Source organism: Molossus molossus, unplaced genomic scaffold (genome assembly GCF_014108415.1).
Source record: "Molossus molossus isolate mMolMol1 unplaced genomic scaffold, mMolMol1.p scaffold_m16_p_10, whole genome shotgun sequence".
Taxonomy (NCBI): Eukaryota; Metazoa; Chordata; class Mammalia; order Chiroptera; family Molossidae; genus Molossus; species Molossus molossus.
Window position 1 is genome coordinate 62,272,034 of NW_023425345.1, and position 25,524 is coordinate 62,297,557.

A 25,524-nucleotide genomic window follows, 5' to 3' on the forward strand; every position below is an offset into this window, starting at 1 on the left:
GGCCACCGAGACATCTGGACTACGGCCCACAGGCTCAATACAACAACCAAGTCCTGACCAGACAGCAGGGGCAGCCCCTCTCTGACTAGTTCTGCCTTCCTTGGTCCTCTCTCAGCTGCGGATGGCCTTGCCTTCTGGCCTCTGAGACCTCTGTCTGGTCTCACCTCTGCCAGGCACGGACCTGGCCCTTGGACAGGCAGCTACCTCCTCCCATAGCTGGGGTCAGGCCTTGTTCTCTCCTGGAAAGTACAACCTTTACTCCTGCTGCCTCCCACGGTGGGAAATGTAGGGAGGGAGATGAAGCTTCTAGCTAAGCAACGAGAGTTAGGAGGGAACGGTAGTAAGTGTGCGGTGTAACATAGTAATACTAACATACAGTAAATGCAGGGCACTGTGGGAGCACAGGGAAGGAGCTGATAATTCTGCTGCAGGGTCAGAGCAAGGTCCAGAGCAGTTGTTCTGCTCATCACTGTCTCTAGATTCTATGAGGGACAGTGGACAGCCAGGTTGGATACTTTCATTCGAATGAGAATTGACAGCAGTATCCAGGTTTCCAGGTAATCGAGTTTTCATGACAGTTCCGCCCTGCCTGTGGGTCAGTTTTAGAATGGGCTTCGGCAGCTCGCCATCCATGTCTTTCATTCTTATAATTGCATGTTTCATTCTCTCTATCTAGCTTAACCAAAAGATAGTCTGAAACCTCTGGATAATCCTACAGTACCAGCCACTTTATTTCAAAAAGAAAAAAGCCAATTCTGTGTGTGTGTGTGTGTGTGTGTGTACTTTGCATTGCTGAGAGGAAAGGGAGAGAAAATTAGGGGGGAAAAGGAGATGAGCCCAAAAAATTTTACTTGATTTTTAAGAATTGGGCTTTAGGGGAAAGGCCTTATACCCAAGGATAAAACACACACCCACAAAATTGGTCTAAAGGAAGATCAAGCCCTGTGACCTTAATTTTATTGGCATTATGCTCTAATCAACCAATGAATTAAGAGCTGTGAGGACGTTTCAATCAATTGTGGTCACACGAAGGCAGTGCCTTTTTCCATAGTGGCAATTTTCCAAAGGCCAAAGAGCATTTTAAGAGGCTTTCTTTCAGAAACTACTTATTGGCAATCCTGCCTCGGTATGGATGGAGGGAGTCCTTTAATCTCCGTCCTCTGCATTCATTCAGATCATGTCTGGAAGGTAGGAGGAGCTATTTCTATAAATGTGAACCAGGAGGGAAGAGACGCCCAGCTTGCCAGCTAATTACATGGAGCGTCCTGGCATCTCCTCTGCTGCTTACCCACCATGTGTCTGGTACCAGACACACAAAATTATGAATAAACGAATAATTGGCTCAACCTCTACAGTGCATGACAAATGTTTCTCATGAACATTAAATTCTTTTTTTTTTTTTTAATTTGAGAGAGAAATTAACCTAGTTTCTGGCATTCATTTCCACTTGTCTTCCTCCTGGCAGCATGAACTGTTTATTTCTGTGATGTAGAGAAGCATAACGCTCTTGCTTGTCTGCTTTGCAAACTCTCTGCATTTTCTAGGGAAACCTTTGCTGTCTTTACCACTCGTTGCGTGGATTTCTTTGGGGGATTCAAATCTGCTCAAGTTTAATGCCACTCTCCGTGCTTCCTGTTCTCCAGGTTCCGTTAAAGTGCCCCTTCTTCGGGGCAGCCTTTCCTTTGCATTTCCTGCAAAGCCCGAGCGATGCCTGGTGTACACAGATGCTCAGTAAACGCTTAGTAAATAATTGAGAGTTTCCTGGAATGTTAAGATTGATTTTTCTATATCTGAAATTGTATACATTAACCCAGAAATAAGGCATGTTCACAGATATTTTCCTTACTGAAATAAATATACAGCCTCCTCCTGCCACACTGGCCTTGTGCTGGTCCTCATATATGCCAAACTTATTTTTGTATCAGGATCAGGCATTAAAAGAAACGAGCACTTTCAACATATTTTGCATTTAAATGAGCAGTGTTTACAAATACTGAAATATCTCTTAAAAGATGGGACATCATTTTGCAGGGAAACAGGCCTATTTGGACAACAGCCTGGTATTTTTCCTAATCAGTCTTTTCCAACTGCTGTTAACTTTAGACGTATCAAAGAAAACACTTTTCTGACACTTGTTAGCGTGGTAGGGAAGACTGTATTTGGGACTGTCTTGCGATATGAGGCAAGACTGTTGCAGTAGAGAAGAAAGACCAGACTCAACTCCAAATACAGCCAAGACAGCCGGGGATTTATAGCCAACAAGAGCAATGAGGGATCAGTGGATGGAAATGACTAAGGGGAAACGTCAAAGGTAGGGGATTCTTGCTAAACCTATTTAACAGCATTCTTGCTGAAGACAGGCCAAGGACTTATACATCAAATGTGGGAGATGAGAAAATTGGTCATATATCAAGTTTAGGGTTCTCTCTAAACTGATTTAAGGTTCTTACTAAAACTGGACTTGACAGGCTGAAGACAGGGCCCAAGAGTGAGGTCTAGTAGTGAAAAGGGCTTAGGGAGCCTGTCTAAAGTTTAGTCAATGAAAGTCTTTATTGGCGTTCATTTTCAGTCTTTTCTTGAGCAGCACTCTGCACCAAAAAAATAGAACAGAGTGGTGTCTGATGGTAATTTTCGAGCAGGGCACTCATTATGGTTTGAATTGCAGCTGTCAAGCATTGTCATTGATTTTGCATAAAGGTACTCACCCGTTCCTAAGTCCTGCATGCAGCCAGTTTGCTTGCATGGAAGCTGTTTTGTTTTCCTCATGTTATTTCAAGCTGTTTTTAATATTCTTCACTCCAAATATAAATATATCTTTTTATTCTTTTGAAATTTTTAGCTTAAGACTTCAAAAAATTGTTGCACTTTGTTCACATTTCACAAAATTTGATTGTTGTAGTTGGAGGTGACTTCTCTTCCTAGGTGTAGTGTAATGGAATGCAGAAAATATCTTCAAGTAGTTCCACAATGTAGCCTTGGCCGGTGTTGTTCAGTGGTTAGAGCATCGGCCTGCTCACCGAAGGGTCATGGGTTTGATTCCCAGTCAAAGGCATGTACCAGGGTTACAGGTTTGATCTCAGCCCTGATTGTGACGTGTGCAGGAGGCAACCAATCGATGTATCTCTCTCACATCGATGTTTCTCTCTTTCCATAATGTGGAAAGTGTATACATTTATATTAGTGGACTATTTAACTCTAAAACTACTAGTAAACAAGTCCCCTTTCTGATTCTCTGTATTCTCTTCATTCCAGGGCTACACTCAGTTTTTCCATTCCATGCCCTTAATTGACCTTCACCTTCACATTCAACTCCCTTCTAGGCTACTATACGAGAGAATACAGGAAGGATCCCACCAGAGAATGACTTAGAGGTCTACCTCTTACAGGATATTTGCATTCTAGAGTGGTTATCTCAGGCAGTGTGAAATAAACTGAAGTGAAATTTTGAGCTATTGGTATTTTCCATCCACCCTTCAAATCATTGCTCATTGGAAACACCTATTGTGATTATGACTCTACTTGTGACCCTGATCACAAATACCTTTCAAAACATATTGGCCAATGCCGATTTTTATTTATTTATTCTTTATTCTATTTTATTCTTCCTTTTTTGTAGAAGACTGTGAGCTCTTTAAAGTCAAGGGTTCATGCTTCCTCATTTGTGTATTCACTAAAGAGCTCTCTTGCTCAATATGTTTGTCAAATTAAATAAAATTATAAGCTTAGATAAGGCCCTTGAAATCTCTCTCATTCAAAAGTAGAAAAAAGGCAAGTAATCTAAAAGTGTTCTTTAGTTTGTTGTGATTTACTATAGTACAGATCAGTGAGGTCTTTTCATTTTTTTTTTCTGAAAATATATTTAGTATAAATATCTTAAAACTTATTTAATATTTGTTATCTTTGAGGTGACTTGATATAGATTATTGATAGACTACTTTATAAGGTAGAATGAAACAGCCTCTAAGGCAACATTAGAGCTATGAACCAACTATAACTCAAATCACTATATAAGTAGAGAAACTCCAAAATTTAAATCATATCAGCCTCATTCTATATAGCCCCCTTCCAGATTATAGATTTCAATCTTCATTTGTAACCATTTATTTACAAATAATTTCAGGCTATCTAAAAAGTACGAGAATAGTATTTTCACATACTCTCCACCTCATTTTCCCTATTATTAATATTTAACTTTGGCTTTATCATTCTTTTTCTCTTTCTCTCTCTCCCTCCTTTCCTCTCTCCCTTGCCTCCTCTTTCCCTCTCCTTCTCCCTTTTTAGATAGATAGATAGGCAGATAGATAGATAGATAGATAGATAGATAGATAGATAGATAGATAGATAGATAGATAGATAGATAGATAGATAGATAGATAGATAGATAGATAGATATAGAGATACATATTTGAGTGTGTGTGTGTGTCCTATCTCACAAATTTACATTCTAGTGGGGGAAGATACTAAAGACATAACCTAACAAAAACAGATAATTCCAGACAGCTATGAATGATTAGTGCAAATATATTGAGTGACACATTAAGGTGTGTGTGTGTGTGTGTGTGTGTGTGTGTGTGTGTGTGTGTATAAGATATATCTCTTGAAATACACACATCTGTTAGTGGATATAATATTGTATGAACAGCAGCCTTGGCTGAAGCAATCATTTTGAAGTGGCATTTCCTTTGGAGGCACTTTCTGTCTTTCCTCAGCCTACTGAGCATCATTGTGTACAGAACAATAGAACAGAGTGATGCCTGATGGTTATTTCTTGAGAAGGTAATGCACCATGGTTTAAGTTTTGGAAGTCAAATTAAAATATATTTAAATTTTTAAACCGTTGAGAATACACCGCAGACATGGTGACTCTTTACTTCTAAATAGTTCACTGTATGGTCCCTAAGAACAAGAATACATATTTGAGTGTGTGTGTGTGTCCTATCTCACAAATTTCTCACTCAGAGAATGATTTCCCTTTCTCACTCATAGAATGATTATTACTATCAGAAAAATAGCATTGATACTATCACCTAACATACAGACTTAATTCATTGCCAACTAGCCTTCTAATATCCTTTACAGAAAAAAAGAAAATCTGAAGTCCCATGATTTTTTTTGTTTCATTTTGTTTTTCTTGGACAATGAGAATGGAGGGTCTACAAATATTTGATTTTTACTTCACTTCTCATATACTTTCAGCTTTTAAAATAAATTTTCAAATATTTTTGAAAATAAATACATATGCTAAATTTTGACACATTATAGCCTGCAAACTCATAATACGTACAGCCTGCTGGATTCATTTTCATGTAGATGCTAAGGTTTTCCTGCTACCTCTGCTAAATTAAAAGGCATCACAACATTTGCTCACTGTTCGTCCATCCATTTAGCAGTGCTAGCAGTAATGAGGATCTACTGTATCACTGTTCTGGATGAGGTGAGATGTTAATAAACTGTGATCATTCATAGCAACTTATCTATGAGTACTGCAAAATCTATAGAAATAAATCCAGAAGCTGAAATTACTAAAATGTTTCTGTCATCAGTGGAAGTGGAGTTCTGAAGATGCCAGGAGAAAAAAGAATTTCCTGAGGACCCCACGGGGGGATGGGGTTTGGTGAAAAGTTTTATCGATGATGTAAAATTAAGGGGTTTCCCCTCCAAGGTCCGTCCTGCTATGGAAGAAATCCAATTTTGTCTTCAGTAAGGCCAGAATCAAGGCCACTGTCTACAGTTTCTGCTCCATGTTGAAGTACAGTGTAGTCCAGCATCTGGCTAGCTTAGCTTGTGTTCCTGGCTGCAGCCCGTTGTGTGAGGGGTTCCAATGGCCATGGGCGATGAGGCTACTTAAGGCCATATTGCTACGGAGAGAGCGGGCAATGCATGTGTGAGTGCGGGTCATGGAGCAAGAGAGAACAGCAGAGACAAGACAGAACAGGAGAGACAAGAGAGAACAAGAGAGACAAAGCTTTTTTAGGATTATTGTTTTGTAATCTTCACCTGAGGATATTTTTCTTTTTATCTTTAGATAGAGTGGAAGGGAGAGAGGGAGAGGGAGAGGGGGAGGGGGAGGGGAGGGGGAGGGGGAGAGAAACATCGATGTGAGAGAAACACATTGACTGGTTGCCTCCCCAACAACTCCAACCAGGGCAGGGGACAACCGCAACCAAGAATTGAACCTGCAACTCATTGGTCCTCAGGCCGACCCTCTAGCTGCTGAGCCAAACTGGCCAGGGCTCCTTTGGGAATTTTAACCAAAGATTTCACATGCTTCCAATGGGGCCCATTCCCTAATCAATCCATTGTTCCCCAGGATAGACTGACAGGCAAGCACCTCCCCTGCATCACCCCAACTTCACTGTGCATGCACCCCTCTCCCCTTTTGTTTGACCCCTTCCCCCAGGGATCTGCAAGGAATGGACAGGTGGTTCTTTGGGGAGCTGCCAAGATGACTATGCTTATAATGTCTGGTCTCCCCTTTGTTCTCTTCCTATTGTTAATATTAACTGGATAATTACATCAATAACACTACAACTATTCATAATCCTTCATTTCAAATCAAATAAGCATGATCAATTTCCTGGTTGATTTTGTAAAAATCAAACATCATACCTTGGAAACAGAAAAATAGTTTTTATGTCATAAATAGTTTTTTATTTCATTTTTTTTATTTTTTATCCTCACCCGAGGACACTTTTTGCACTTATCTTCAGATAGAATGGGAAGGAGAGAGAGAGAGAAACATCAATGTGAGAGAGACACATCGACTGGTTGCCACCCACACGACCTCAACCAGGGTTGGGAACAAACTGCAACCAAGGTACATGCCCCTAGCGGGAACCAAACCCGGGACTCCCTGGTCTGCAGGCCGATGCTCTAACCGCTGAGCCAAACTGGCCAAGGCAATAGTTTTTTACTTTTAAAACATTTTAAATAAATATCACACCTTTTAATTTTGGTGTTTTACATAAGTTTTTGTGAAAAAGAGGTTCTGTTTCTAATAACATTTTAAAATAATTTCTAGACTTGTGGTGTCCAAATGTTTTTGGTCATACACCCATAATTTTAAAAAATGGTTATGTTCCCTACTGTGTGTATGCTGGCTTACTTATGTAACAAGTATCTACTAGCGTACCAATGTTTTACATGCATCATAAAACGTATCCCTCCCCACCAAAAAATTCTAAAGAATGATATAAAAATAAATATAAAACCCGGCCAGTGTGGCTCAGTGGATTGAGCATCGTCCCCTGGACTGAGAGGTCCTGGTTTGATTCCCAGTCAGGGCACATGCCTGGGTTTCAGCCTCGATTCCAAGTAAGGGTCGTGTGGGAGGCAGCCAATCGATATTTCTCTCTCACATTGATGTTTCTATCTCTCTCTCCCTTTCTATCCCTCTCTCCCTTTCTATCTCTCTAAAAATTCAATAAAAACATATTTTTTAAAAATAAGAATATATATAAATACAAATACAATTTCTAACAATTTCTGTCTTGACTCTATTGGATCATCCTGTACACCCCTTGAGGTTCTTGTACCATGATTTTCAGTACTTCAAGTATGAACTACTTTCTGCATTGTTATCTGTTTCAGGTTATTGTTTTATGGTGATGGGTACTCCTTTACCATGGAGACTTGTTTAAAGGTCATTTTTTCTTACAAAATACTTGTTCACTTTCATATATCACCTACACAAAGGTCGTTTATCTTAGGGTGTGCTCTTTCATTTCATATTTGTTTGTAAATATTTGTGCACCATTGCACGACTGTTACATTTTTACTTGTCATAAAATTTTAGATAAGAAGCTTCAGGAAACATTTGTGTTAGAGATAAGGAATGATGAATCAAAGAGGTGACTGAACAGAAAACTATTTTTACCACAAGCGTTACCACCCACCTGCTGCTTCTAGAGAATGATTTCACAAGTTGAGAAAATATAGAAAACTCCGGAAAGAGCATTTTTTCTAAATTAGCTATAATTTCATGTGATAAGGAAATGAGAAAAACACAGCTAAAATCTACATATGTATCTGTCAAACAGTTGCAAAATTGTTTCAGCCATAATACTTGGAAGGTAACTAAATTATTGGATCTCTGAGGTCAGGGCTAGTGTTCTTCATTTTTATGTTTCCTAATGTGCTTTTGCAGAAACAGGAGCTCAAATGTTTGTTGAATGCATGTTAAGTGGATTAATGAATGAGTAAGAATTTATACCATTTTCCTAGGTTCACATATAATTTTTCCTAGGTTCACACATAATTTTTTAAATGTTTTTTTCTTTATTGATTTTAGAGAGAGAGGAAGGGAGAGGGAGAGGGAGATAGAAACACTGATGAAAGAGAACATCAACTGGCCCCCGCCTGCATGCCCCCCACTGTGGATCAGGCTCACAACCTGGGCATGTGCCCTGACCCAGAATCAAACTGGCAACCTCTTGGTGCAGGGGTTGATGCTCAACCACTGAGCCACACAGGCTGGGCAGTACACCTAATTTTTATTATAACTAACAACCTGAATCGCAAACTACCACACTACCAAAAGTTCTATATTCTCTTGGAAGTCTCAGTTTACATGATGCTAAATCTTCACCCTTCCATAGTTTCATATATTTGTACTTCCCTCATACTTTTTATGTTAATGGAAACTCAATTATGACCGTCTGATATATATTTTAATCTTCACCTGAGGATTTTTTTTCTATGTATCTTCAGACGGAGTGGAGGGAGAGAAAGGGAGAAAGAGAGAAACATTAATGTGAGAAGGACACATCAACTGGTTGCTTCCCGCATAGAGCTGGGGACAAACTGAGGTACGTGCCCTTGGCTGGAATTGAATCGTGACTCTTTGGTCCTCAGGCCAACACTCTACCGCTGAGCCAAACCAGCCAGGATCTGACTTCGGATATTTTTAAACCATTTTGTCCACGAGGTGCTGTATTATGGTTTTGTTCACATTTCTTCTACATTAGGTTCATTGAACATCCTGCATATGTGGTTATGATTTTCATTAAATTGAGAAATTTTTCTTATATGATTTATTTAAATATTTTTTTCTGACTTTTCCCCTTCCTCCCACATTAAAAATTTCAATTACATATTATATTAGGCCACTTGACATTGTCCCACAACTGACTGACTGAGGCTCTGTTCATTTTTTTATTCAATCATTTTTTCATTGTGTTTTATTTTGGATAGTTTCTATTGCTGTGTCTTTCAGCTCTAATCTATTCTTCCATCTGATCTAATCTGCTGCCAATCCCATCCACTGTGTTTTCTATCCTAGACACTGTGATTTTATCGCAAGTAGTGAGACTTGGGTCTTTTTTCTCTCTTGGCTGTCTCTTAGAATGCTCTTACTGTGCCTTATTGAGCATTTGGAATATCATTGTAAGAACTCCCTGAATTCCCTTGTGATTCTATTTATCGATGTCATTTCTGGGTCTGTTTCTTTTTTAAATTGTTCTTAAAATATAGGTTACATGTTTCTGCTTCTTTGCATGCCTGGACATTTTTTTATTGGTTCTGGACATTGGGAATGCTAACCTTATCGTGCTGGATATATACATTTTTTATCCTCACCTGAGGACATTTTTCCATTTTTTGTTCAGATAGAGTGGGAGGGGGAGAGAGAAAGAGAGAGAGAAAGAGAGAAACATCGACGTGAAAGGGACATGTTGAGTAGCTGCCACCCACACAACCCAACCAGGGCCAGGGACAAACTGCAACTGAGATACGTGCCCTTAGCGGGAACCAAACCTGGGTCTCTCCGGACCGCAGGCCGATGCTCTAACCGCTGAACCAAACCGGCCAGGGCCGCTGGATATTTTTTATTCCTTAAATATTTTAAGTTTTTGTGTTAAATTTCCAAGTAGTTAATTTACAAACAGTTTTTTGGTTCTGTCGAGATTTGTGTTCAAGTCCTTGTTGCTTCTTTCAAGACTTCATTAGGTGGGATCAGAGTACTGTTTAATCTAAGGCAGAAGTCGTCAAACTATAGCTTGCAGGCCACATCCAGCCCACTGTTGTTTTTGTGTGTCCTGAGGCACACTCAGGCACTGGGGGCCACAAAGGCAACGCTGAGACTGCCCCCTCCACTCCCAGGCCCACCACCCGGCCAGGGGCGGGGCCCACTGCTGTTCAGACCTGGCGTGGGCTGCCCCATACAAGTTGGAGAGCTCACTGTTGGCAACTGCAAAGCCTCAAGAAGCAGAATCTTAGTCTGCGAGTCAGCAATTTGCAAGTCAAAGAAAATTTGGAGGTACTCACATAACAACAAAAAAACCTCCTTACCCTACTCACCACTGGACGGAGGTGGACCACCCCATGTGGTGGGCCTGTTTCAGGCCTAAGTGCCACTTGTTGGAGACAGTCTTGGTAGGAAAGCACTGGCCTGAGGAGAACGGTCTGGCTAGAGTGTGGGAAGGGGGGTAGTGTTATGGACTGAGTGTCTGCGTCTCCCCAAAGCCTGATCTCATTGGCCTTTCTGAATCCTGAGCTCAGGGTTCCAGTCAGGTTCTCCTCCCTCCACACAGCAGGCTGAGGTACTGGCAGGTCTCCTCCTACTGGGTTTCCTCTCTCAGGGACCACTGTTCTGTGATACCGCTTGTCTAATGTCTACAAACCATCACTTTACATAGTTTGCCTGGTTTTATTGTTTTAGGTAGGAGGTTAATCAGTTCCAGTGACTCCATCATGCCTGAAAGTGTAATTTTTGACTTCTCAAATTTGAAGAAATAAAATATTCATGGGATTTAACATTTTGATGATTTACGTTCAAAGGAGTTGGGAAATAGATTTTGACGGAGAAATGTCTAGCAGGTTTAAGTTCTGGTTTGACAACAAAGTAAACGATCTGCCTTGAGACGAGCAGAGCTTTCGGGTTCCCAAAGGACGTGTGATGGGTCGATGGTGAAACGACCCTTCGTCCTCCAGAAGGCTTTGTGGAGAGGGGATAGTCTTCATTTAATCCTAAGGGGGTTTTGTGTACATTAACTATCAACACTGTGGAAGGAAAATAGGTCAAAGAGACGGCATCTCATTAGCCAATGCCATGAACAGATGATGGATTTGTGTGCTTAGGCAAAAAGATGAGAAGCTGGGCTCCTGCTGCATATATTCAGAAGTTAAGGCATCACATATCGTAGCAAAAGAGGGGTTGGCAAAAGCAAAGCTTCTCAGGCATGATTTTGAGACCATCTAAAGTGCAACAAATGATGTCACAGAATGTACTAAAATTCTTTCTCCAGATTCGAAAATTTAAAGTTCATTTGATACCCAAGCATTGATTTTTTTCAGATTAAAAAATTTGTCTAAATAATCAAGTGATTAAACTAAGGGGTGATTTTAAAGAACTAGAAAGGAGGGGGTATAATTTTCCTATTGCTGACTCTATTCAGTGAAGTTTTAAATCTGTCCGTGAATTATAAAAATGGAAATGCATCTGCAATAATAATGCAAAAACCCTTTAAGCTCTCGTTGCATCTATGAGAAGGGCACTTTTCTGAAGGGCATGCATCTCTTACCCCTAAAATGACATCTTCTGACAGAAAACACACTGCATTGCTTCTCACACTACTGAGTTCATTGTGACAGATTGCCAAGGGAGAAGAAAGCTTATTTTCTTCTTGTCATTAATAGTTAATTGTTATTGCAGCTTCTCAGATGGGAGATGCGGGTTAGGGAAATCATATCCATCCTCTCTAAAAGTGCTGCAATATTATTAGAGATGATCATGCGGCAGAAAATTAAACCTGTTCTTTGGGAGACTAAAATGGAGTTGGCCTATAGATTTTTCTTTCTCCCTTCTTTTAAAGCACTTTAGAGAGTCACAAGTAGTCCACCTGGGGCAGTAAATCAGTGTTAATGTTTCATGAAAGCTTTCGTGTCCTGGAACAATTTACATTGATGTATCTCTAATGCTTGCCTTTTGGAGGGTAACATGGGTGCCCATAGTAATGCTTCATGCATTACTGAAATGTTTCTTTCACCTGCTCCACTGCCCGGGTCTCCTGTGCAATTATATTGACATTTAGAACAGCATCTTACAATATTGTGAGCTACTCTTCTCATCTGACACCTCTGGGATTTTGTGGCTTCCTTAATTGGAGAGAAGAATAGAAGAAAGACATCAAGAAGGTCAACTGGTAAAGAGAAAATGCAGAATTTTAAACTGTCCTTAAAACATAGTGGAAAGACAGAGAGATCGCTTTGACAATCCCCACCGATTGGACAATATATCTTCTAAAGGGTTCTTGACTGAAGTAAAGTGAGCTGAATTGCTGCAACGAAGTAATGTCCTAAAAACAGGAAAATTTTGATGTAAATATTAGTAAATGATAAATGAAACCATTGATGTTTTGCTTTATTTGCTGCTTTAGAATCAGGCAAGGTCTCTACTTTACAGGGCAATGTAATGGATAATGCCCTAGCAGTAGAGTTGAGCCTTATGTCCACTGTTTACAGCTCTCTGACCTTGGGCTAGTCGTTGACCTCTCTGCTCTTCATCCATAATTTCCTCATTGGCAGGTGGACATGGTAATGGAGCCTGCTGTGTAGGGGTGGGGGAAAGTCTGTGAACTAGTGTATGAAAAGGGTTCAATAAATGATTGTATTGCTATTAATAATCATAAATGTTCAGTACAAGCTACATTTGTTTCAACTATCTGGAAATACACAATGAAAGTCAGAATTGCCTAGGTTGGCAGGCTAAGATTTCTACTGTGTTTTGCATGGAGGTCAACCTCTACCTAACGGTACTATTCATTTAGGAGCCCTTATTTAACAGCTATAGCATTTACTTTTGAGCATTTTTGTAGTCAGGGGTTCTCCCTCCCTCCCTCTCAAATTTACAGAAGTTTATTAGAAAATGAATACTTTAACTCATTTAATCTTCCAGACTGTAAGTATAACCTCTGTATTCATTTTTCCTTTAAAGCTACCTGAAGAATTTCACATTTGGGGACATGTTTACTGAACTGCTGACATGAAACGCAAACAAAATGAAGATGAGGGTAGAATATTTTGTAGGCACCTGTCAATTCAAAATAATGTCCCATGAAAATATTATTTTAGAAGAGCTTCTCCCATCAGTATGGCAATGGTTCAGAAACTGTAGTTATGTCTATGCAGACATCTAACATCTATGCTGAAGATACCCTTTGCATCTTGTATTTTTATTGATATGAAGTTTTATTATAGTGAATCTTCATCTTCCTGTCCTCACTGTCACCGACAGATCACAATGATACCCAAGTTAATGCTCACAAGACATGCAGTCATGGAATTACCACAGTGCATTTCAGTTAGGTTTGATTTTCTTACCTATGAGGTCTAAAAGCTCATTGGTTTAGAGAGCTTTTGTCTTCCTGTGAAAGACGGACACAGAGTATGCTATTTGCTGAAAAGAAAAGAAATATGTATGGCACTGAGATTTTCACTGTCCTTTGAAATGCTACATACATGCCTCCCCATGGCATTCTTGTTCTAGTTGAGAAACTACTTAAATTCCTAATGCATTTATCTGAGAAATGTTTTCTTAGTAAGAATTTCCAGGCAACATTACTTTTTGGTATAGAATTCACACTTATATATAAGGGCAGTATTGTTGCATTAATTCAATATTTAAGCAAGTGGTCCTTTAAAACCTATACCTAAGTAATTATTAAAAATTTAGATGGTCATTCTAAAAGAAGTTAATACACACTGACCTTTTACTACTGATTTTTGCACATACTTAGAAAATAAGATGGTGGGAGGAAACTCTGTGGAAATAATGATATTATGTCTACATTGTTAGAGGCTAGAACTTTTTTTGTTGTTGTTAATTCTCACCCGAGATTTTTTTTTCCATTGACTTTTAGAGAGAGTGGAAGGGATATAGAAAGGGAGGGAGAGAGAGAAAAACATCAATGTGAGAGAGACACATCAATTGGTTGCCTCCCACACATGCCCCGACTGGGGCTAGGGTTCAAACCTGCAACTCAGGTACGTGCCCTTGACTGGGAATGGAACCCGAGACCCTTTGGTTCGTGGGCCAGTACTCTAATCACTGACCCACACTGTCCAAGGCAAGTCTAGATATTTTTAATGTTACTACTCAAAGTCAGAAGATATACTGAACAGTTCCACCACTTGACATTTGGTAACTGACTTCTACAAAATGAATTCCAGGGATTATTTGTGCTTTGAATCCTCCCATTCAACCACAGCAATTACCTATTAATTTGAGATGAAGTTTGTATTGCGACAGAACTGCTGAAAATAACTTCAGGGTAGATCTTTAAGCAGATGCTTACCTGGCTGTATTTACAGGAAACAGCCCAAACAAGGACTGATACTGAAACATGATGACAGTACTGGAAAAATCCAGCTGTGTTTGCATGACTGCTGCTACTTGTTTGTCTGTTCCTTGTGTGATATCTTACAAAAACAAATGACTAGTATGCTTCTATTCCAAAGTTCATCTAAATCATGTGGAAATTAGCTCACTAACATTCTGTGTTCAGCTTCGTTCAGATTAGATAATATGTGAACGAGGGAAAATGTTAAAACCTAAAAATGGATTTCACAGGATATTTTTAAAGAAAGTACAGCACAGAGTAGCATTTATCGAGCTGTTACGTTGAGTTTCTCCCTTTCTCAGTTGATCACATTAAAGATGAAACCATATTCATTCAATTCAGTGTTTATTGAGAGTTTGGGCAGTAAAAGAAGTAAATACAAAGATGAAGATATTTGAAACTTTCCATACAAGAATTTAAAATATATTGAACCAGTCCAGCCAGTGCGGCTCAGTGGTTGAGCATCGACCCATGTGCCAAGAGGTTACCGGTTTGATTCCTGGTCAGGGCACATGCCCAGATTGTGGGCTTGATCCCCAGTGGGGAGCATGCAGGAGGTGGCCAATAGATGTTCTCTCTCACTGATGTTTCTATCTCTCTCTCCCTCTCACTTCCTCTCTAAAAATCAATAAAGGAAAAAAGAATTTTTTTTAAATATGTATTTTGAACCAAAAATTTAGAATCACTAGTAAAGAAAAGCAAGTAGACTGTATCCATTATGAATGCTTTCATCAGCAAGAAACAGAAAATTCATTGAACAGAGGCTCATGCAATTTCTCACATGTATGGTCTGTAGAAGAGCACCCTCAGTCAGATGCAGTATTTCAACAGTGTTTCATCTCTTGGCTTTGCCATCCTTGGCGTGTGCCTTCTAGCCTTGTGCTTCCTACCTCATAGTGGCAAGGTAGCTGCCACATCTCTAAGCATCATGTCAGTGTTCAAAGCAGAGATGAGAAGGAGTCAGAGAGCTACTACTCCCTGGTGCCTGTCTCATGTATAAGGAAGCATAAGCTTCCCTATAAATGCCCTGCATACATGTCAGAATTGTGCCAAGTGACCACACTTACCTGTAAGGATGGCTGCAGAACTGAGTGCCTAGTTTTTCCAGCCCCTATGTGGGAAGTGGCAAGGGAGGAAAAAGGGACTTGGGAATTGCTGTTAAGTCAGTCTCCCAGTAATATCTCCACACAGACCAACTTAGCGAGGCAGAGAGGAAGAGAGCAGTTTCTGCTTTGGGATACGGATGTCATGGAAGTAGCCCTTAGGCTGGGACTTTAAGGATAAATAAGATTTAACAGAGGAGTTGGGGGCTAGAGAACAATTCAGAACATAGTAAGCCAAGGAAAGCAAGGGGGTATAGACGAGCACGGCCTGCTGGAGAATGAGCAAACAGTAGTAAGGCATGTCTAAATCTTGGAGAATGTATGAATGTGCTGGTAGGGAAGCTGTGTGCTGAGCACTTACAGCAGAACTCTGAGATTCTTTTACAGAGGACTCGAATTGCTGTGCTAAATAGTTTAACTTTCAGTGGATGCCCAGAACCTACAAAATCAAACTCAAACTGCATACCTGGTAGTTGAGGCTCTTGATAACTGCACCTAGCCTGAATCGCTTGCTCATTCTTTCCCATCGCGCTCCTATCACTAGATATGTGTCAATACCTTTGACCAAACTGGATTAATTATCATGGCCCGCACACACACACCACACCCCCTTTCTATGTCCATACAATGCCTCCTGCTATGGTTTCTACTGAAGTGTTTCCTCCACCCCTTTCCAAAATGAAGTTCTGCCCATCAGGGCCCTTCCCATCAGATGTAGTGGAATCATCTTGGATCACCTTAACTCTCTTTTGAACTATTATAGTATTTTTTATTTATTTATTTATTTTTCTTTATTGACTTTAGAGAAAGAGGAAGGGAGATGGAAACATCGATGAGAGAGAACATTGATTGACCGCCTCCTGCATGCCCCGCACTGGGGATCAGGCCCACAACCTGGGCATGTACCCCGACTGGGAATCAAACCAATGACCTCTAGGTGCATGGGCTGATGCTCAACCACTGAGCCACACCGGCCGGGCTATTATATTTTCAGTATTGTGGTCCCTTGTCAGGAAGGGTGAGCTGAGACAAATCCAAACTCCTAGTCCACATTCAAAGTCTGGAAGGACCAATGGCTCAGCCTCAGTTCTAGGTGGCTTTCTTCTCAGATGATTCCCAAACAGGTGGTCAAGCAGCACCGGGATATACACAGGTTAGGAGGCAAGTGAGTGGATGTAGCTCCCCAGTGTCTCCCTTGTCCTTCATGAAGTCATGTTCGTCATTGGTTGGTCAACTCAGGCCTGTGTGGGTAAGAAATCTACCAGACCAGAGGAGGCCAGAGCTACAGGTTCAGTGCACACCTCTTGGCCAGGGGAAGGACCACGTCAGCACTGCAGGGCCTATCTATTACCATGTAAAGAGTTTTGGCTTCAGTATAATTACATTGCACTTTCTATTTCTGGCCAGAATTTACAGATACAATCTTACCACATTTTTTCCCCTAATTTTACAATGATTTATGTATATCTTTTAAAGATTGTAGCATAGGGGTTAACAGCATAGGTTCTAGAGTCATACTGCTGGTATTTAAATCTCAACTCCACCACAAGTTATGTGGCCCTGAAGCACTGCACCTCTGTTTCCTCATCTACACAATGGGAATGATAAAGGTATCCACCCTCTTTGGTTGTTGTGAGGGTTAAAGCCAGTGCATCAGATTACTTGATGTTGTTTGTTAAATGATTTTTTGATTGCAAAGACTATATCATTCATGTTTTCTCCTATCATATTTAAAACTTGCTATGTGCACAATAAATATTTGAAAAATAAATGAATGTCTAAATTAATTGATTTCAGTGTTTCATGGCTCAAGAAACAAAAGCAGCCAATGACACAGGGCAGCAATTTATAATGAATGGACTTATCTTTTTTTTTTTCCCATTTATCTTCAGATAGAGTGGGAGGGAGAGAAAGAGGAAGAGAGAGAGAGCAAAAGACCGATGTGTCTTGGTTGCCACCCACCAACCCCAACCAGGGTGGGGACAAACTGCAACCAAGGTACGCGCCCTTAGTGGGAACCCAGCCCATACTCTCTGGTCCGCTGGCCAACGCTCTAACCACTGGGCCAAACTGGCAAGGGCATGAATGGGCTTATCTTAAACAGAAAAGCATTAGTCCTGTGAAGAGGCAGCCAGCTCCACAAAAACTGCGGGGGAAACGCACGTTTTCAACCTCCCTGGCAGGCAACTTGGCAAAATTATCAAAAGTCCTTCAAAAAATCATGGATTTTGACCTGGTAATTCTAATTGTATAGTAAGAACGTGACACAAAGAATGTTCTAGGACAACATGGAAACAACAGAAATGTGCACCATTAAGGATTAAATAAATTTTAAAATATCTATATAATGATAAGATAAACCCAAATTTTGCCTGAGAAAATGGCATCATGCACTAAGTACAAACCTATTCTCAAAATAATAATAGCAAAGAGAATATATAATATCTTGTTTGTATGTTAGAAAATAAGCCTGAAGAGAAAGACATACAATAGTATAGGTCGCCTTTTAGTGAAAATACAAATGATCTTCATTTTTTTTTTATTTTGAAATTTTCAGAAAGACTGGGGAAAAAATGTGAGCTTTCTTTTTTGGAAAAGCAATCACCTTAGAACTGGAGCCTTTACAAACAGGGGTGCAATGGCCCGTGGTCCCCGCATGTCCACACATTCGTCAAGGCTGTCCACAGCCTGTCTTCCAATGTGTGGGCGGTGGGCGGTGTTGCAGACTGAGTCTAATCCCATGTCTGTTGTTAACTTCCTGTGTGGCCTTGAGCAGACTTTCTGCAGTTGTAAAGAGCTGTATGGATATTCATATAAGTGTCGCTCTGAAGGGTGGGTAAGTTTACTTCTTCTGTAAGTGGCTAGCATCAAGGCTTTTCAAACATTAAAACAAATAGCCCTAACCAACCTCACTATAAAGGGCAAAACAAGATTTAAAAACCCATAGGTATATGCATGCAACCACACACACACACACACACACACACACACACACACGCATGCACAACCAAGACTAGAGGGAGATATGAAAAACAGGGCCCAGTGAAATCTCCCCAGTATCTTCCTGCAGCCTTCAGACCTCACGTGGTTGTGACTCGAGTACCTGTTGGCCTCTGTCTACTTCAGTTTACTGCTGCTTGGTGTTTCCACTTAGATTTGGTATCAAACTCTGGCATTTGAACTTGGTATTCAAGTGATAAAACAACATGACGCCAAGTCAAAATGTAAGATAATATGATATTCTTTTTAAATTTAGGTTTTGAAGACAAAGTTAACAGTTTAGACTTACTAAATTAGGCTTTTACTCTCTGAAGGAACATAATATAAACCAAATGTATATGATAATTCACCCAAATGCTCGTTCATCCTCATGATTTGAAGTAGGTCATTCTGACATATGTAGACCAAAAATTACATTCATGTTGCAATATCAGGCCTAATTTTTTTTTTAAATAAAAGTTTTCCAAGACACCATATTGGAAGAAATTTTATTCAGTGCTAAAAGCAGTTACTTATATATGTTCTCACAGAATCATATATTGAAAAGCTATATTTAAAAATATAGACACCAATTATGAATGTTATAAGCAAAGAGAAAGGCCTCCTGGCATGGAAATCTGAAAACCTGGGACCAAGCCCAGGTGGCCCAGTAGCTGTGTGACCTCAGGTGGGAAGCTACCTCGCTCTGAGCTTGGTAAATGACACTTAAATTGAGAGAGATAGGAAAACATAAACTGCAATATCCCATTGCTTTAACATGCCTTGTTTCTAAATTACTAAGGAACAGATATTTACAAAAGTATAACACTACTTTGAAAGTAATTACAAATCACGGCCTCATCATTGCCATTAATATACAAAGCCATTTTAAATGTTGTACCATATACCTAATTCTTATAATTATACATTGATTAAAATCTCACAAAATATGACTTCTACACAGTTTTCTCAATATAATTTGCTCATTATTGCCTAAATGGGGCAAATAAAACAGTATTTTATGAATCGTGAAAGGACAGCTGTGAAGTATTACTCTTTATGTAGTTGTATTAACAAATCATGTTTGCAAAGACAGCTGTGTTAAGCTGGTGTTGCATGTATTTTATGGGTAATTCGATAATTCTTTTAGCACTATTATTCATTTTAATGAGAACTCTGTGTAATCTAATATTTTTTCTTTGCTAACAGATAAGGGAACTAAAGTAGAGGGTGGCAGTTATTTCGGTTGCACAAGTATTCTGTTCAGCAATGTGGACAAAAGATAAACTGACTCATATATGTTTCCGATAAATATTCTCTCAATTTGGTAACCACAATCTACTCTGCTACACCCCTATACCATCTGTTTTTACCCTCGTGTCTATAGGATGGAAGCCAAACTTTCTACAAATACAAGGAGAATATAGGAGAAGGAAGAGTTCGATCATAATATATTTGAAAAAACTGTTCATGTATATATATGTAAATATATAAATGTATGTATATATGTGTATATATATACATATATATAGAGAGAGAGTTGTGTGTGTGTCTTTGTGTGTGTATGTGTATATAAGTGGAGAATGTTCATGACTTAATAGACATATCTTAAGAAAGTCATTAATACTTTTGATCCTCAGTTTCCTCATTAGTAAATGAGAATAATAATTATTTGTTGCAAAGATTAATTAGGCCAGTGTGTTAAGGGTAAGCACTTAGAAAGACTGGAACATAACAAGTGCTAAGTGTTAATTATTATTATTATTATTATTATTATTATTATTACTATCATTATTGATATAAAACCTTGTAGGTCAAGTTTCTCCTTATTTTTCCCCCTTGCCCCAGCCTCTTCTGCCCGAATCACTGGCCTAGTGTGTGAGCCGGTTCCTGCCTGTCTTCAGTGCTGTATCTCACCCTGTAAATCCTCAGGGATTCCATAATCATGCTCTACAGTGCAGCACACAAAGGAGAACAGTGTGTCTGCACTGTGATGGGCAAGGGAGAGAGTGGTTTAGACAAGTCAGAAAAGGTGGGCAGGGTCCAGATCATACACCCCAGATACTTTATTATTACTTTTCTTGTTAGGCTTGGGGGTTTTGCTCTAGGAAGCCAGCCCAATCAATGGGTGTGTCCACCTTCACTAGTCTTACGCTGTGCAGTCCAGCTGCACATTCCAACATGGGTGTCGTATTTGCAGATGCTTGCTGTACCTCCAGGTAGACAGGGAACAGGGACTTGAGGGAGATCAGAACTCTCTGTGCTTTTCTGTATTTTATTCAGATGGTTGTCACGGCTGGTTTCTCTGGAATCATCTCTTACAATGTTACTTACAAGGAGCTGCTGGTTTAAACTACTGGGGGAGCAGCCCTGTGGTTCTCTCTGAGATTTTGCCCCATGACCTGTCCTGCTGTGTGACAAAGTGCTTGTGACATGGATTATTTGGGGTGCTGTGAAGTACCAGAGCTTGGACTGAGCTTGTTTTATGAAAATCCACCTCTTCTTTGAAATGATTTCTACATCAAACATTTGAAGTGCTTTTTTATTTCTCATTAATAAGGATATTTTCTGATATTCATTTGTCATAAAGAGTTGACTTTTTGTTGCTAAGCAAAACTCTGATGTACATATGAAACATATATAAATATATATGGGAATATTTATGTCCATGGGGTGAAAAATCAGTGCTATAACATCTCCACTGACAAAGAAATGGAAATATCACACCTTATTTACTGTAAGACATTATTTACTGTAAGAAGTACATACAGACTTCTCTCATGGTTCTCAACTTCTTTGAAACACCATCTGCTGAAACACAATATATAAAGTTAAACTTTTATTTTAGAGGAAATAAACATGTGATACTTAGACTTCAATCAAAATCTTTAACTTGTGATAAGAAATTAAGAACAACGTGCCTAACCCTGGCAGGTTGTTCAGTGGTTAGAGCATTGTCCCACAGACCAAAGAGTCGCAGGTTTGCTTCCAGTCAAGGGCATGTACCTTGATTGTGGTTCAGCCCTGCAGGGTTGTGCGGAAGGCAACCAATTGATGTGATCTCTCACATCTATGTTTCTCTCTCTCTATCTCCCCCTCCCACTCTGTCTGAAAATAAATGGAAAAATATCCTCGGGTGAGGATTTTTTAAAAAAAGAACAATGTACCCAAGCAATTATAAAACAATATATGGTTTGGTATTATGTCTAGATTTGAGTGTGTTTGTAGGTACATATAACATACATGTGATGCATGTGTGTACATATTTAACATGTAGTCACAGACTTATCCTGCACAGCTAGACAGTGTAGTTTGGCCTATAGGTACATGGGAGTGTTGAAGTAAAGATTAATATACAAGCAGTGGTCAGGGAAGTAAGTGGGCCTTAGACTCCTCTTCTCTTGATGGAGGGAGCAGGTGCTCTTACAAGGTGCTTCTGAAGACCCTTGTCCTTCCTCTGCCAGGGCCCTTAGGCAACTATTTCCCTATTTCTATTTACTTCTACTCTTTGTTTTTTTATGTTTGCTTCCATTTGTCTGTTCAACAAAAATTTGTTGAGCACCTACTTATGTGCCAGGAGCTGGAATGGGCACTGGGGTGAACAAGGCAGATGTGGCTCACTCCTCAAATTGCATATGTATATGTATATATATGTATATGTATGTATATGTATATGTATATATGAAAGAAACACACAGACACAGGGTACTGAGCTAGAGACTGTGATGAAGATGGGAGTGAGGTACTTCTTTAGATATGACGGTTAGAGTGATCTCCATGAGGATGGGCACTTGAGTCAAGACGAAATACGATAGTAAAATGTAATTTCAAGGTTTGGCAGTACAACATTACAAACAGAAAGAACAGCCAGTGCAACGGTGTGCAAAGCAGAAAGAATGCCATTGTGGCTGGAACATTGGAAAGAGAGGAAGATGAAGCCAGTGACGTAAGCTGGAGACTGATATATAGGGCTTTATAGGCCATGGCGAGAAGTTGGGACTTTATTCCAAAAACAGTGGGAAAGAAGGTTGAAAGAGTTTTTGTGTGGAAGAGGCGTGACTATATTTACATTTAAAATTTTTTTCTTTTAATTTTTTTTTCCTTTATTGATTTTTTTTTAGAGAGAGAGGAAGTGACAGGGAGAGAGAGACAGAAACATCGATGAGAGAGAACATCAACTGGTCACCTCCTGCATGCCCCCAACTGGGGATCAGGCCCACAACCTGGGCATGTGACCTGGCTGGGAATCGAACCAGTGACCTCTTAATGCATGGGTCTATGCTCAACCACTGAGCCACACCAGCTGGACTAAAAAAATTTTAAATGTTTTTGGGTGACATTGGTTAATAAAGTTATATAGGTTTCAAGTATACAATTCTATAATATATCATCTGTATACTGCATTGTATATTTACTACCCAAAGTCAAATCTCCTTCTGTTACCTTACATTTTTAAAAGCTCTCTCTTGATGCTGTACGGGAATGGGTTGGAATGGGAGAAGAATGGACAGGAATACTAGAGCAGAGTCCCAAGACACGGTTGGTGGTAGCTGAACTTGGTGTTGGCAGTGGAGACGGATCAAAATGGGAAGGCTTCCTGTGTATTTGGAGGCAGAACTGATGAGCTTAAGGATGGAGTTGGTATTGTAGACGAGGGAAAGAAAAGATTCACAGGTGCTTCCCAGATTGTTATCTTGTGCAATTGGATAACTAGTTGTTCCATCTACCAAAATGGGAAAGTTAGAAGGATAGCAGGTTTATGACTAATCCGAGTCTCAATTTTGGACAGATTAAATGGGAGATTTCTTTTAGACATGCCCATGTTGATATCAGATAGTAGCTTCATATATGAGTCTATGGAACTCAGAGGACAGACCTGGGCTGGAGATGGACATTTGGGTAACATCAGCCTATGAAGAGTGTGTAAGCCTGGGACTGGAGAAAAAGTATAGACAGAAAGACAAAGTGTCCGGGAAGGTACCCTAATGTAAGAAGGAACACATTTTTATTTCCTTTGGAGAAAAGCTAGGAGAATACAATGCCACAAAAGCTAAGAGGAGAACGTTTCAAGAAGGCAAGAGTAGTCAACTGTACCAAATAGGTGCTGAGAATTAGAGGAGAATATACAAGGGTCTATTGGACCTGACAATGTGGAGGCCCCTGGTGGTGAGCTGGACAAGATTGGTTTCTTTCCATTGTCGGGGTCTTCTGTATCAGATGAGAGTGGTTGAAGAGTGAAATAGAAATAAGGATGAGACAGAGACTATAGATAATTTGCTTGAAAATACTTCATGTGACAAGGAACAAAGAAATGGAAATAGACACCCAGTAGAGAGAGATGTGGACTCTATCAAGGTTTAATTTTTAAGATGGCTTATGCATATTTGATGCTTGTAGGAATGATCCAGTGGTGAGGAAGGAATGGATGATGCGGAGGATGGAAGAGGGAGAACATTTTTTAGAATATGTCACGGAATAGGAGCATAAGCAGAGGGATTTGCCTTTGAGAAGAGCGGGAAGAACTGTGAGGGCAGAGTTAATAACCATTGTGTGCCCAACATATATCATGCTTGGTATATATTAGAAGCTCAATTAATATTTGTTGTGTGAACCCAGTAAACATCCACTGCAAGCCAACACAACAAAACAAGCAGTGGGCCCAAACAAAGAGTGAGGAATAGGCAAGAGCAAAGAGAGGGACATATTCCTTATTAGTTATTGCTTATTTTATGCATTCTTTATTATCCTGATCAGACAACTTAGTTAAAAATTTTAAATCAAACTGGATTTTTTTTAAATGCAAAGACACAGCCTATGTGGCATTTAGTTGATTTATTTGTTAGTTTACTTAGTGTCTATTGCAACTCCCTAACAATGCAAATTCTTCATTGGTCGAGAATTCTTCCATTTGTGTTTTCTCCCTTGTGTTCTACGTTCGTATTTTCCACCTTAGTAATTGAATTTCATATCAATGGCAGTCTAGTAAATTGGTTTTCATGATTTTTTTTCAGTGCTGATGAAATTAATGATTATTTTAAATCAAAGTACATATTTACAAATTATATCTCTATTTTGCCTTAAAGTAGCTAATTGGCACATGGTGAGATCTAATGTACATTCCGAGAGTCAATGTTTGTTTACAGGCCCAGGGAAACTGTAATGCAAAAGAAAGTCTGTGCACACCGGTGAGGTTCACATAAACTCACTTTTATTGTGCCTATGTCAGGGTGGTCACATAAAATGGAAGACAGATAATCTGTTATTAAAAACCTACTAACTACATTCTGAACATGTAGGACACAATACATTATTTTTGTTATTTAGCAGTTGCCTTCCTCAAAATACATGACAGATGGAAGTACTCAGAAATTGAACCCTATAAAAAAAAAAGCACATCAAACATATATCTCATAACCAGAAATATTTAATATTTTTTCTTTATATGTCAAGAATGATTCTATTGATGTTAATAAAACTTTGTGTTTGGAGTACAGGAAATAATAAATTTTGAGGGTCCCATATATTTCTTTAGTTTAATGTAATACAAACAGAAATTATATGTACACTCTTATGAAGTGTATCAATAATGAATGTTGCTGCTATATTTTTGCCAAATGATAATATTAAAATTGAAAAATAATATACTCAGAATTCTGATGAGTTACTAACAAATGTGAATTTATTCCTACACATCCAATAAATAAGAATTTGTAATTTTATTCTAGAGTTCCTGTGAAATTTCTAGCACGACTTGTTAGGAAGACGGAGCGCAGAGGACTTTCAGAGACGTGGAAATACTCTGTGCTACTAGAATAGCAGATGTATGTCATTGTGCATCTGCCCAAACCGTAGACCGTACAATCCCGAGAGTGAACCTAATGTAAACTATGGACTTTAGGTGATTATAATGTGTCAGTTATAACAAATAACCCACTCTGGTGGGGGATATTGATAATGGGGGAGTCTATGCATGTGGTGGGGGGCAAGAGGTATATAGGAAATCTCTGTGCCCTCTACTCAATTTTGCTGTGAACCTAAAACTGCTTTAAAAAAAATACTGACCCTGATAGAGGTTAAGTAACGAGCCCCAAATCATCTAGCTATTA

The 25,524-nt window shown here is 39.4% G+C and overlaps 1 protein-coding gene and 1 long non-coding RNA gene across 4 annotated transcripts in view; one reads left to right on the forward strand and one right to left on the reverse strand.

Moving 5' to 3' along the window:
- PTPRR (protein tyrosine phosphatase receptor type R) overlaps positions 1-25,524 on the forward strand; it is a 227,553-nt gene that overhangs the window by 66,048 nt on the left and 135,981 nt on the right. The window lies entirely within an intron of this gene.
- The window catches only part of LOC118623441, a 35,304-nt gene continuing 30,933 nt past the window's right edge, over positions 21,154-25,524 (reverse strand). The window contains exon 3 of one of the 3 annotated variants that reach the window (XR_004958281.1): positions 21,154-21,226. This is a non-coding gene — a long non-coding RNA (uncharacterized LOC118623441). Of the gene's footprint in view, positions 21,230-25,524 lie in introns of all 3 variants that reach the window. The other 2 variants (XR_004958282.1, XR_004958283.1) reach the window with 2 other exon arrangements.